General features: G+C 36.3%; 1 pseudogene; it reads left to right on the top strand.

Annotated features, from left to right (window-relative positions):
• The first annotated feature begins 446 nt into the window (after positions 1 to 446).
• LOC109215921 lies at positions 447 to 11,753 on the top strand (annotated as a pseudogene).
• Positions 11,754 to 12,898: the final 1,145 nt, after the last annotated feature.

Below are 12,898 nucleotides of genomic sequence, written 5' to 3'. Positions count from 1 at the left end.
AACAAAAAGGAGGGTTATTACCTAAAAAACAAAAGAAAAATCTTCAAATAGCACTGGGTCAAGCATGGGTCCGAATCCCTCCGAAATGACTCGAAATTAACGCTAATCGGTTGTTCTTGCCAAGAACAATCGACTAGCATAAATTTCAAGCCAACACGAGCCTTGAAACTTAACGAACCAGACAGAGAAAGAAAAGAAGAAACTCGATGCTTTTCTCTTTTTTTTAGATCCGATTTTGAGAGCATTTGGTGGGGATTTTGGGGAATATGGTAATAGCTTGATGACGAGGGGAGGTTGAGGAGTATAGGGTATCGATTTGGGTGAGTTTGGAGGTGGTTTGGTCGATTTAGGGTTTGGGTGTGAATTCCAGATCTAAAATTAACGGAATTGGGCGGTGATTTTGGGGAAATTGATAGTGGGATTGTGTTTGGGAGGGGCTCAGGATTATGGGTTGTTAATTTGAGGTTGTTTGGTGAAGCTCCGCCGCCGTAAGGCGATTTTCGGGCGGCGGAGAAGCGCGGAGCCGGCGGAGGATACATGGGCGGCTAGGGTTTCTCTAAGATAGGGTGTAGAGACAGAAATGAGAGGGTCTAATGGGGGGGGGGGGGGGGTCGGTCTTCGAACACTTTTATACTTAATTGTCGACCAATTCCCAGCCGTTGGATCTGGAACGATCAACGGCTGGGATTAAAACCCAAAAAAACGGCGTCGTTTTTGGACCGGGTATATTTGGGTATTGGGCCTGGGTTTGGGTACAGATTTGGCCCAATTTCAAGACCAAATTAAACCTTTTTCCAATTTCTTTTCTCTTTGTTTTCTCTTTTTTTTTCTTTTCTTTAATTAATAAAAATCCTAAATTAATCTATTTTGCAAAATTAAACTAATTATAATATTTACAAAAATTAGCTAATCCTAAATTAAAGAAGAGAAAACTACTAATTTAAGATTAAAGGCGAAAATGTAAAATGAATGATATTTTTTGTGATTTTCATTTTAAAAATAATTAATTATTCAAATTAATCCTAAATACGAACACACGACCTAATATGCAATGCATGGAATTTTGATATTTTCGGGGTATTTTCTATGCTTTAATGCATGCAAAAATGCAACTAAAAATGCAAACACTTGAACAAATAATCCTAAAAATTCTATTAAATTAAAATGACCTACAAAAATCTATTGTTAGATTCTGTAGGAGTATTTTGGGTCGGGCAAAAATCACGTGCTCACAACATATATGTGCATCAAATGCTGCTCTAGTTCTAATATTAGCAAATAAGGCCTTTGGATATTATTTCTCGACTTCATAATTTGTATTGCACCTTTTATTGTCATATGTGCATTATACTAATCATAAGAAAAAAAAGAAGTGGGTTTTGATGATCTTGAATTTTGTGGAACATGGGCAGAGCAGATTGGGTTTATAGTGGCATTGAAGGTGATATTCAAGGAGCAAATAGAGAAATACAGGTTGCACCACCAACTAAAGAGGGAAATGTGAATTCAAACGAGTCTTCGCCACCCGAATGTACTGAGGCTATATGGCTGGTTCCATGATGAGGAGCGGATTTTCTTGATTTTGGAGTACGCTCACGGCGATGAGCTCTACAGGGAGCTTAGGAAGACTGGACGCCTGCCTGAGAAACAAGCCGCCATGGTATGTCATATCATACTTTCTCCCTCCCCCTTTTGCTCCCCCCCCCCTCCCCACCCCCACACCACCACCCCCCAAAAAAAAACCATATAAAAATAAAAATTGGAAACAAACACTCATTTCATTTGCTGGTTTATGATTTATTTCTATACTTTATTTAATTTGTCATAAACATATATTTGTAACCTTTGCTTAGCAAAAGATTGCACACGATGTAATAAAAAGATCTATATAGGCGATACATAGTAGTTGAGAATATGTTCTAGACATTAGCACTTTTAATGTAGGTCCTATGCTTTCCAGGAGAGGTTTAGTTTTTGAGAAATGTATATTTTTAGCCGCTCCAAAAATATAGCCGACAAAATATATATTTTTTGTGTATATGTGTATTATATACATAAAATATCATATTTTATACACTTTCTGGCTAGCGAATGCAATTAGTTTCGGCCGGCTGACCAATTTTGTATTTTGCCCTTAGTTTTTCGGAGATGTATACATTTAGAAATATACTGAACTTTTAGTACTTTTCATTTATATCTGCGTAATATTGGCATGGGATGAGTTTAAATGGAGAAAAGTAGCCAATGAGAATTCATATAGCTGATCCTAGCTTGTTTGGAACTGAGGCATAAGTGTTGTGTATATTTATAACCTCTAGTGTTAGAGAACTCTTGATTATTGAATATTGGAATGAGACAGGTCCAAATGGAGCGAAATGGATAGTGAGGATTCACATTGTCAACTCAACTAGCTTGGGATTGAAAACGAGGGATAGGTTTTTTGTGTAGTTGTGAGATATAAAGTGTGTCAATAAGAACCGATTCCCTCTCCCCCTAACCCAAACAAAGAGGATAGAGATTCAGTGTTCTCCTTATCTATTTTCTGCCATGTAACTACGATCTTGTCGTAGTTTCCTTGAAAAATGTTCGCAGTTTTGGGTTGCATTTGTATCAGTTTCTGGTTTCCTCTTCATGCTGCCTTGCTTGTGTTATTTCCTCTGTGATTAATGTTGAACAGTGAATTAATATTATTTTCTGGTGCTCGTGGTTTTTGTGACTCAAGCATTTATCCGAAGATCATTTATATAATTGTTGAACGCATTGTTATATTTCTGCAGAGAACGTTATTGATAGTTTTCAAATTCTTTCTTGTTGCTTTTGGTTATTCTTTGACTTTTGATACTTTGGTTGGTTCTGCTGTAGTATATTGCAAGTCTCACACAAGCACTGGCGTATTGTCATTCACAGGGACATAAAGACGGAAAACCTGTTACTTGATCATGAGGTAATATCTTGATAACTAACAGTCTTCCTTTGCCACGGGTGCCAAGTTTTGTTAACACCATTTCCTAGAAAAAAGAAAAAAAGAACATTATTTATGGCGAATTTGAAAGTTATGTATTTGTCTCCCTTACTGGAGAAAACAGTCTGGGCAGTCCACCTTTTCATTTGTCCACAGTGAGATGAAAATCAATTTTGAGGAGCGAAATACAGAGCAACTTTTATTTCCTATTTTTGTTTAGAGACAACAGTGGAATACAAGCAAGTTCTCACTGTTCCCTCTTGTTGATGGCCTAAATTCTTTTCTAACAGCTCAAAATGCCTTTATTGATTTGTTTCTTCTAACTGTGGTTAACAAAATAATAAGACTCCCTGAACTTCTCCTAGAGTTAAGACCCTAAACACTTTGCTACAGATGCACATACAATTACAGCATAGAATAAAATTCGTTATGCTATCTATAGTTGAAGTTCAGCATGTAGAAAACTATAGCCTTCATCATCTATTGCTGAACTGATGTTTGCTGCTTTAGTCCTTTCAATTTTCTCGCTGGGATATTTCTTCCCTTCATGAGCCAATGGCTCCCAGTACTCATTTTGAAATTTGAAGTCAACCATGTGAGCAGTCTTTATTACTAACTGAACACCCGCATCGGTGATCAGTCATTCCTGTATGAATTGCCATCTTTGTCTCTGTTATAGTCGCAGAGGTTGCTTGTTTCAGTGCTGTCAAACATTCTTTGGGGTTTCTGAGAGACCTTAATAGGTCCCTGACATTGAGAGACCATTGATCTAACCAGATAAGCGGTATTATCCTTCATCTCTGCCTTTCCTGTAAAATTCAGCCAGCTTCTATCTTTGATGGAAAAGGTAAAAGCAGCAGAGCTTCTTGAATGCGGTGCAAACCTTTCACTCCATAGTTGCCTAGGGGTCTTCTATTCCTGCTCGTTGATCAAATCAGCCTATAGAACAAGCTTTCAGAAGCTCTTCTTCTGTTCAGTCTGTTTCCAGTGTGTCATGGCCGATCTTTCTGTCATTGCATTTTCTGTTAATTGACCAGGCAGGTAAGGCCGGTTTCTAGGATTGCATGCCAAAAGCCATAATCTTCTTTATATGTTATCTAGCTACCGTTATATAGAATTCTTTTGGTTGCACGTGGTGTCTCTGTATAACTAGGCTCAAGTTAAGTAGTGAGCGCTGATTCTTTACTATTATTTTTGGCTATAGTTATGAATGCGTGAACTTCAGTTCTACATGTGATTCTGATCACTGGAGCTTGCACCACCTTTAAGTTTACTCCATCTATCTCGTATTGTTTGACGTAGTTTAGCCCGTCAATAATATAAAAATAAAAATTTGTCTAAATGTTAAAGTTCGCATCCTCAAAGGATTGGTAATGTATTTAACTTATTTTAAATTTGATGTGATGTCATTGTATCATTTTCAGGTCTTTCAACCATTATTTCATAGCATGTTCATTGAACTCTAATATATTAGCTGATTTCAAATGTTCTTTTTCCTTTGAAAAGTCAACTACGATAGTGACAATCAGGACCAATGGAGTATATCTTTAGGTGTTTATAAAAGACTATATATAATGGAGTGCTTAGTATGGACCTAGTAAGATTATGTTCATAATGTAGCATTTGGGATGGCTGCTAACTCATTGAAGTTATTTTATGGACGTCTCAATTAAAACTGGATTGTCCAACAACTGCAGCTAATTCCAGCCTGGGAAACATTGGCACACTGCATAACAAGAGTGAAGTATTAATTAGATTATCACATGAAATGTAGGGCCACTTGAAGATTGCAGACTTTGGATGGCCTGTACAATCTAGAAGCAAGAGACATACAATGTGCGGAACTCTAGATTATCTAGCGCCAGAAATGGTGGAGAACAAAGCTCATGACTATGCAGTTGACAATTGGACTCTGGGGGTTCTTTGCTATGAGTTTTTGTATGGTGGGCCTCCATTTGAGGCCGAGAGACAGACCGACACATTCAGAAGGTAAAGATTGGCCTGCTTCTGCCATCTTGTAACTTTTACAGGAATCAAGATGTAATAACTTAAAGTGATACAGAATTATGAAGGTAGACCTCAGCTTTCCCCCAACACCTGAAGGGTCTGCCGATGCTAATGTATGGGTCAAAATCTGACCAAGGTAATCGTGCCTAAGAGAGAATAACTAAAAGCCGATTAGGCCGAGGTCGTGCTTAAGAAGGAACCTATTGGCGAGCTGAGTAACTAGGGTCGAGGTCGAGTACTCAGATCAGCCCAAACGGCTAGTTTAGCAATAAAATATTTTAGAGGAATATTCTCTGCACTTGTACTTTCAGTTAGGTGAGGGATATGTCCCATATAAGTGGGAATAGAGAGAGAAGAAAGGGGTATGTAATATTCTATATTTAACTAGGATTTACCCATTATCATCTTATTTAATTAGTTTAACAAAAAGGCTTAACACTTTTTGGTCAAACAGCTAAGAATCTCATTAGCCAGGTAAATTGATTAGTACTTATCTATGCTTTAGTTCTGTAAGAAGAAACAAATGCACTTGCAATACTTGCACTCCTTTACTCTAATGATCGTTTACTCTTTGCCCTTTGCAGCTTCTTGTGAAGGACTCTTCGAAAAAGCTCTCCCTTCGAAAGATCATGGAGCACCCTTGAATAATTAAGAATGTCGGATATGAGCTTGTGTTAGTATACAAGCGGCCTGGGGCGGCCGGTGGGTTTTGTTTTTTTGGACCGTAACGGGTATGGTCCCGGGGGTGTTTTGAAACCGGTTTTAGCTGGAGCAGTTTTTATGTGCCCAGCATACTGGGTTTTATTCGCCTTCTGCGTGTTGTTTCCGGAGCTGCTTATTTATCCTATTTACGTATGAGATGTATATACAAGCGATTGCACTGTCAATAATAGGTGGTGTTACCGTCAAGGATTGGTTAGCCGTGGAAATTGTTGTGTGGGCTGTGCAGCGACTTGTTGTATTGTGTTGTTCTAGTATTAGGGATCTGCTTTAGGTTTTTAAAAGCTATTTACTTTTTTGGGTTCTTGTTTGTAACCTATGTAAGTATATTATTTAATACAAATACATGGGAGATTGGATAGAGTACAACGGTGTTGCTGACATTAATATAATTTTATGACACAGTAAGTGGTCTCCTTCACAGTTTTTTCTCTAAATTACAAAATTAAGTTTCCAGTTCGACTTGTTATCAAAAGGCTCAGATGATTGATATTTCCATTATCCTTAATTTATCTTATTGTATACCCTAAATAATATTTTAAATTGCCCTATCTAAGTTTTTTACCATTGTTGTAATCAAGTTAGGTTGATAATTAATAGTGCAATAAGTGTTACCTTAACTTTTCATATCTCTGCGCTCTGTGAGTGCGCGGACTTTTTATCCAACGCGCCGATCACTGCGAATGTGATAACTCGCAGAGTAAATAGCTTTTGTTTTGCATCACTAGAATTAGGAATTCGCCCTTTGTGTGTTAGTAAATTTGAATGTCTACGTTATAGCATAATGAATACTTTCCTTCCGTATGTGATATTTTAACAATTTTTTATTTCTTTCTCTAATTATATAATTAACATGCCGAGCGAGTTACAGTAAAATATTAATATACTTACGTTCCCTTCGTCCACCTTTTTGTGTACAGTTAACTATTTCCACTAAGCATTTTATTATAACGGTAAATCTATACCTCAAGAGCCATAAAGATTATATGATTTGCTTCACCCGTCTTTGTAATGATCCAGAATAGATTAGTGAAGAAAACTGTAAACGTTGACTAACACCAAACGTCTATATCAACTTATAATTTGTATGCTCCTAAACACTGTTAACCATGTATCTTACTCTGTGCAAGATTTTCTCATGAGTGTTAATGCATAAATATTATTCTGGATAAAGTTAACAAATAAATTCTTCTTCTTAAACTAATACTTTAATATTCGTGTTATGTTTAGTGATAATCCTAAATTTAAACTCTCGAGAGAATATAGTTTATCATTCCCGTAATAGCTGTAAAGATATAATATATTACCAAATAAATATCCCATAAATAGGGTACATCAATTTGCTAGTGTGACCCAGCCTCTTTTGATTTATATATAATTAAACCAGGTATGTAAATTTCAAGAGCATTCAACGCATGAAAACCAAAAACAAAAATAATTATTTTATAAAAATAATGTAAGAAACAGTTGCCGTTTAGAAGAGTTCCTGAGTTAAGCACGGTTTGTCAACAACGCAAAAGTATTATATCTGAGTGGTTAGACTATACCTCCAGCAAACTGATGTGCCGCAATTAGTCATGTATCGGACGCTCCAGTTATATACAATATATGGTGTACTCTCTCACGCACAGCGATCCGCGGTACAAACCCGGCTAATTTTAAAGAGAGGTTAAAAACGAGTTGGAGCTAAATGCCCGATCCACCAACAGCTGACAACTCACATAAGATGCCCCCTCTCGAGCGCTTACCAAGCCCAGCCCCCTTAACCCGGGGGTCCTGAGACGTCCTGTCAAACCAAGAATTATTAACAAAATAATGGTTTAGCTAATATTGCCGTGATATTTGTTGTTTTGAACACGAGAGGTAGGTCGAGGTTATATCCTTCATGTTTGATGTGGTGCTCACAGAGGAGAGTGGTTTTTGAGCGAAGCTTTGGTTAACACCAGAAGGGCTGAATCTCTGGTCACTACTAGTTGTTTAATATCCATAGACCTAAGGATTTTGAACCACGCTCCACTGTAGATTGACTGGAATATCATGAGTTGTTGCCTTAACCGGGTCTCTTATATGGTCTCCAAAGGGATTAGTATGGAGGGTCAATTTGCGAGTATGCAAAGCAGCCTAAGTCGTATAGATGTAAGTGTCATCATTTTATCTGTAAAGGAATATTTTTTCTTGTTGTGTGTGGTTGATTTGGATATAGAATAACTTTATTAAATTTTTGACGGTTGTTAACAATCATCTTTGAAAAAGCATTTGAGGGGTAGTTGTTGGCAAAATAGGTTAAATGCATAAAATATAGAAGATTTACACCCAAAATCGCGAATATTCTATTTGCTATGTATTATAAATGAGAAGCTGGTGCCCTGTTTTGCCCTTGTGTACTAACTGAACTCTAATGCATTAAAATTGTCCACAAATCGCCAGATTTGTCAAATACACTGACACTGTCCATGACATTTCTTCTTAAAATAATGGAATGTCCCTTATATAAACGCAATAATTTAAGTACATGGGAGCTATTCGATAACCCGCTAACGCCCAACTATTGATTTCTATCCATAGCGTTAATTTTTTAAACGTGCTTCTCTTCATCCTTCTATAGATCGCTCAAATTAGCGTGGTATAATTAGGGTGTGTCCCCTCTAATTGTTTGGCATCGGAAAAACAATTTATCTTCAAAAAAAAAGTGATGATATTCCATATTCGAATATGACTGCATTAAGAATATTTTAGCCTGACACTAGTGTGTAATTTTATTTCGTTCGCCCAGGTGAACATAAATTAACTGATATTAATAAACCCAATCCCTCTGTGATTTAATGCGTGTATGTGTAAGAGCAAATAAGGATCGGATCTCAAGCTAATCCATTTTCTTTTTAAATCCGTAAATTTTTATATTAATAAAATAATAATAGTGATTTGAATATATAATCTAAGTGCTACCACTAATCCACCCGCCGAGTCGACCCGCGGACAATTTTTGCGCCACCAGTTTCCTACCACCCTCAATTCAGCATAGATAACCGTTAACGTATACAAACCAGTATACCTACAAGTTGGTACATGGAGTTAATACTTACCATTATATCAACATATGGGACAACTATTGCAATTGACCTGTCTATTTAAGACAAATCCTAATATAATATAAATTTCCTAGTTCTCTGGGCCCACAATCAACGAGTCGCTCTCATTATAATTATTAGGTAATTGTACATATTTAATTAAAAGCAAAGTAATGAGCCAAAAAGCGTAAGAACAGTGACTAAACATTTCAAACAGGAACCCAGTGCCATTGATACTTTATCGTTATATAAACACCTTTGTTTCCACCAACGAAGTGCCTACAAATCAAGACAGATGAACTCTCTTGATTATACTTCTCAGTGAAAATATTTCTCTCTACATGTAGATTGAACCCCTTTTCACTTAATTCAACTAAAGGCTAGAAATTTACAATCTCAGTGCATTGCAGAGATACGAAGGACATTAGATCCGAAGTTACAAATACTCTGTTCACCGATGCGGAAATCTCTAAAACCGGTGACTCGGGACACCACAAACTATCCAAGTGGCGACTCTGGATCTTAAATGAATGATCCCGTTTCGATTGTCACATAATTGAAAAAAACTCCCTTATACCCTTTCGGGATAGAAAAAGGAGGTGTGACATATGTTTTCTCAAATCAAATAATTCATCCATATTTTGTTCCTTGTTATTTTTTACTAAGCCAATTTAACTGTTAATTAATTAATGTAGTATGTCGTTGGTCCTTTTATACAGAAAATATGTTATACTTAGATTATATTTAGAAACTATACAACAACTATTACTACTACTACGCCTCATCCCAAACAAGTCACATCACTGTATTTATTCATTATGAATTGGCAAGTTTTAATTTGGCTGCCAACCTACCACAAACCCCTCATCTAAGCCCGGGCTTTGGGCACCAACAATATAGGCGAGCTCACACATAAGGAGTAGTAATAAACTAAATATAACATAAGACATGGTAACTATATGATTTAATAGTTAATAATTCGTTTAAGTTTATGAAGATTCACAAGCAGAATGCATCAAATTTACACATTTTCATTAATTGATAATTAAATGTGCTTAACCAAATACGACAAGGATCAAAATCAGAATCTGTCACTGTTTCAGAGTCTATATAATGCACATATGTGTAAATTTGAGTATATAAAAAAATATATATTTCAAATTACCTTAACTTCACGAGCAAGGTAAAACACGATCGAGTTTGCCTTTGCCGAGCGGTTTTCCGATTTCGAAATCGTCGAGCGACCATTGTTTCTGTGGAGATTTGGTGGTTGTTTGGGGGTTTGAGGCTGAATTTGAGTTTGGAAAGCATTTTTTGGATTTGGAGAAGAAGGGATTTGTAATTCAAATGGGTTTGAGGAGGAATAGGTGTCAAATTTGTAGTATCAGTTCGCGAATCGGGTCAGAATCCATTTCCTCTTCGGGTTGAGCTGAGTACTCTTTTCTTTTTTTTCTTTTCTCCAAACCATTTTTCTCTATTAAGGAAAGATCACTTGTTTTTTAAAATCTTTAATAGATGTGAATGTCCACTACTCCCACTACTTTCATCTATGATGTAAATAACCTCCCACTACTCATCACCATTATGATTTTAACTCCCACACCTCCATAATCCCTCCCCATGATCTTCCCCCATGATCTCAATTGTTAGTGTCATGTTAAGACAATCATTTTGTAACCTTCATATGTAATAGTATAAATAGAGGCATGAAATGTGAGATGAAACACACTTGAACACTTGATGAAATAAGAAAGTTATCTCTTCTTCTCTTATTCTACTTATCTTCTTATTTTATATGGTTACTTTGAGCTATATTTCTTAACACGCTATCAGCACCAAATCTCTAACCTCAAGACTGAATTCCACTAGCAAAGGTATATATCTACAACCAAGTGTTCAAATTATCAAATTGTTGATACGCATTTCTTTTATGGGGAATCTACTTCTTTTGGATTTATTCAATTAGAATTATGTGTTGTCTCGTAAAAAGGAAATATGACAATTATATTGAGTGCATTATGTTTAATGCCAATAGTTGACATGTTTGTCAGAATAGTTAAGATTAGTTGAAATCGTTTTTCCTACTATTTTAATACTCTATCAAATGACTTCCCGATTTCTTTCCTTGTGACTAATGGCTTTCGGGAAAAAAATGTTTTTGTTTATTTTGAAGAATTATATGTTTATATTTATTATTGCGGCATAGCTAATTCATGTGTTTTTATGGTGATTAACTAGTCAATTGATGTTATTATTTTTATGAGATATGATCAGATTGACCCTTTGATGAAAATATTTTCGTTTATTTCTTTTTACTATTTCTAATTTATTTATTTTCTTTGATAGTTTTTACTATGTCGAATTTGTCAAAGCTTGAGTTTGTGGCACTTGACATTTCTGGAAAGAATTACCTATCATGGGTTCTCGATGTTGAGATTCACTTAGCCGCTAAAGGTCTTGGTAACACCATTACTCAGGGTAATGAGGCATCAAGCCAGGACAAAGCGAAGGCCATGATTTTCCTTCGTCATCACTTGGATGAAGGTTTGAAGGTTGAATATTTAACAGTGAAAGATCCACTTGAATTGTGGACTGGCCTAAAGGAAAGGTATGATCACCTTAAGGCTACGGTATTGCCAAGGGCTCGATATGAGTGGATGCACTTACGGTTGCAAGATTTTAAGACCGTAAGTGAGTATAACTCTGCTTGTATTCGAATAACTTCCCAATTAAAATTATGTGGGGAAGTTATGAATGATGAGGATTTGCTGGAAAAGACTCTTACGACTTTTCATGCCTCAGATATGTATATTAGCAGCAATACCGTTGAAAGAGGTTTTAAAAAGTATTTTGAATTGATCTCACGCCTTCTGGTGGCTGAGCAACATAATACCCTTTTGCTGAAAAGTCATGAAGCCCATCCCACAGGGTCAGCTTTGCTTCCTGAAGCGAATATGGTAGCCAGACGTGATAAGTCTGGAAAAAAGACAGAATAATAATCATGGCCATATGAATTTACGTGGGCATGGAAATGGTAAGAGACGATAAATAGTCGTCATCGGGGTGGTCATGGAAAACGAGAGAACAAATATGGGTTCTCAAAACAATCCTTCAAGAGGCAAAAGCGTAACTGCCACCGCTGTGGCATGAAAGGTCATTGGAAAATTAAATGTCGTCACCTGAGCATTTTGTTAGGATTTATCAAAACTCCATCAAAAGAAAGGCAAATAATGTTGGAGCATCTTCTGCTAATGCCCCAGTGGAGTCTCATTTGACCTTTAAAAATGATTTTGAGGCAGGACCTTCAAACAAAAATGATGACAATGCCGAGGCAAATCTTGCTTTGAATGATGACGATTTTCAAGGCCTCGATGAACTTACTCATTTGGAAGTTGAAGATTTCTTTGGAGATCAAAACTAAAGTTTGATCATTTTATTTGGGAATGCAATTATGTTGTTATTTTCAGTATTTTTGTCTCGTCTAAAGTTGTTTTTATTTTTAAGAGTTATACTTAAGTTGTCTTATGTTGTCGTTGGTGATGTTAGTTTTTCCGTATTTCTCATGATGTACTTTTTTTTTATGAAAAAATTAAAATTCCCCAGTCTTCAATTGGATCCAAGATGAGTAATGAAGATTTTATGTCTTTTGGATAGTGCTACAACTCTCACAAAATAAGAGAAAAGAAATTTTCTCTTATTTGGTTATGAAAAAGGCCTATGTTAATACAACATCCGGTAGTACAAATTTGAGGGCTGGAAGACGGCCTTATTATTACCTGGAGAACGATATTAACTATTGATAATGCATTGTATTGCAGTAAGTCTCAAAGAAACTTGTTGAGTTTCAAAGCTATTCGCCAAAATGGCTACCATGTTGAGAACATCAAACGAAGGAAAGTTGAATACCTTATATTACTACAATAAAAGCGGGTAAAGATATGTGCACGAAAAATTCCCGCATTTTCTTCTGGGTTGTACCAACAAACATTTGGTGTGTTTGAATCACATGCCTAGTAAACAAAAGGTTTACTACTTCTAAATGATTTTATCATTGGCATGATCGGTTGGGCCATCACGGTTCTAACATGATGCGCAGAATAATAGAGAATTCATATGGCACACGATTGCAATAGAAGATTCT

Source organism: Nicotiana attenuata, unplaced genomic scaffold, assembly GCF_001879085.1.
Source record: "Nicotiana attenuata strain UT unplaced genomic scaffold, NIATTr2, whole genome shotgun sequence".
NCBI classification, from domain to species: Eukaryota; Viridiplantae; Streptophyta; class Magnoliopsida; order Solanales; family Solanaceae; genus Nicotiana; species Nicotiana attenuata.
Note: the sequence above shows the minus strand (reverse complement) of the source record. Positions and strands in the feature narration are given on the sequence as shown.